Consider the following 2500-nt stretch of genomic DNA (forward strand, 5'->3'; position numbering starts at 1 on the left):
TAATAATAATACTAATACTAATAATAATAATAATAATAATAATATGAGAAGAAGAAGAAGAAGAAGAAGAAGAAGAAGAAGAAGAAGAAGAAGAAGAAGAAGATATATATCTTCACTAACGGGGAAAATATTGGTCCCTGTGTGGGCTCTCCACTTAAAAGGATTTATAACGAAAAAAAATAAGAAGAAAAAAAAAAAGCTGGATAAAGCAGAAAATGACTTGTTGAGTTTGACGCTGTGACACACACCATACAATCAGACAACAGGGTGAGCTGGGCTCTAGACACTTCCGTCACACACACACTCTTCTTTCTCTCCGGAGACAGGTCAAACTTCAAACGAACAATCCAATTACACACACACACACACACACACACACACACACACACACACACACACACACACACACACACACATCCTCTCCACAGCCAAGACCCTTCCATCCCCACACTCACCCTGACCACAACCCCTGAACCCTTGAATCCTGCCCCCCCCCCCCCCCCCCAGCCCCCTCCCCCCTATCCTCCCAAATATAATAAATAAATAAATAAATAAAACGACAAAAAGCAAAACAAATCAATGAACAAACAAACAAACAAACAAACATACAACAACAAGAACAACAACCAAACTCAAAACGCAGGCAGTGACTGAAAGAGGAAAAGAAAACTCCTATCTGTTCTCGTTTGTTGCTCTTTTTTTGCTGCTTTTTTTCCCCCCGTAATTCATCTTAAATAATGTAATCACATTTTCGTGTGTGTCACATTGCTTTTTCTATAGTTTATTTATTTTCATGGCAGCCTTCCTGCAAACAGTTGGTGGTTTTTTTTTTTTCTTCTTTTTTTCCGGGGTGGCGGGGGTAGGGGGGGGGGGGGGGGGGGGAGCGGTTGTGGGAGGGAGAGGGGGCGTGGACATGTGGGCATGTGAAATAAGATCACGAGTTTAAAATGGGTTAAAATGCAGTACAGCAAAACAAAACTGTGGATTATAGTGTATATGTATAGTAAAGAAAAACAACAGAAACTGTTTCTCGATAATAATATTTCATTCATTCATTCATTCATTGTCTTTCTTTCTTTCTTTATTCGCGCGAACAGCATCTATGCCGCCCAGACTCTGTCAACGAACAAAAAAAAAAAAAAAAAAAAAAAAAAAAAAACGAAAGAAAAAACCCTCACAAAAAAAAAAGACAAAAAAAGACGGGAAACATTAAATGTCAAGCCGAACATGATTTCTTCTCCTGGAAGGTACTGCTCTATGTCTTCTTCCTCATCTCAGATTTCCACCCCCTTCCCCCATCCCCCCACCCCTACCCCCCAGCCCTGCACCTTCCCACCCCCACCCCCAACCTCACCAACGTCTCCCCCCCCCCCCCCCCCCCACACACACACTCTCCACCCCTCCTGGCACATATTTCTGTCAACCTTTCCAACGTCCCCCTCCTCACCCACCACTTGTGTTGCTTCAACGATGATGAACGGCGAACACTAAATAACAGCTCGTTCTGAATAACGGACTTCGCTCTTGTTATCTATCAAAAGACCAAGTTCATCAGCCTCTGGCATCAAATCTGCTAGAACAAAGATCCGGAGCGGATTCCAAACAAGACTGCAACAAAAAACACAAACTAAAAACAACAAAAAAAAAACCCTCACAAAACAGCAGCAGCAACAACAACAACAACAACAACAAAAACAACAACAGACAAACAATAAGAAAACAAAAAACAAACAAGCAAAAACAACTATATGTAAAAAAAGAAAAAAAGAAAAAAAAAGCGCGGCAAAGCTTACACTCATGAATGTCATCATCTTTTGTTTGCGATAGCCAAGCCGGTTAAACAATAAAACAACAACAACAACAACAACAAAACAACATCAAAAACACAAATAATTATACACTTGAAAAGAAACTGAGACACAGGTGCTAAAAGAAACCCCAAACACGTTATTCTGAATGAACAAAGGGTTTACCAGACTTCTGTTTCTTTGGTAATCGATTGAGTAAAACTTTTTTTTCCCCCTTTGTCGTATAATGATGGAGTTACAAACACTGGGACTTAATTCACGTATCAGCAATCTGTTCCTAGTTTAGGCCTCTTAGTCCTTTGCTGTTTGAACAATACGCAAAGATTGTGTGTACATGTATATCTATCTATTTATCTATCTAAATGAAATCACACACACACACACACACACACACACACACACACACACACACACACACACATATATATATATATACACATACATACATACATACGTATAAGTGTCTGTCTTTGTGTGTGCAGGTGTCTGTGTGTGTAGGTGTGTTTGGGGGTGGGGGTTGGGGGGTGTAAGTGTCCATGTGTGTGTGTGTGTGTGTGTGTGTGTGTGTGTGTGTGTGTGTGTGTGTGTGTGTGTGTGTGTGTGTGTTTGCGCTATGTTTTCGTTACTTCAGTCAGCCAGAAATCGAGATTTACCTTTACATATCATTCTGGACATGTACCAGTCTATGATTG

The 2500-nt window shown here is 40.5% G+C and overlaps 1 protein-coding gene across 1 annotated transcript in view; it reads right to left on the bottom strand.

Moving 5' to 3' along the window:
- LOC143277179 (uncharacterized) overlaps window positions 1–2500 on the bottom strand; it is a 523243-nt gene that overhangs the window by 117654 nt on the left and 403089 nt on the right. The window lies entirely within an intron of this gene.

Source organism: Babylonia areolata, chromosome 2 (assembly GCF_041734735.1).
Source record: "Babylonia areolata isolate BAREFJ2019XMU chromosome 2, ASM4173473v1, whole genome shotgun sequence".
Classification (NCBI taxonomy): domain Eukaryota; kingdom Metazoa; phylum Mollusca; class Gastropoda; order Neogastropoda; family Buccinidae; genus Babylonia; species Babylonia areolata.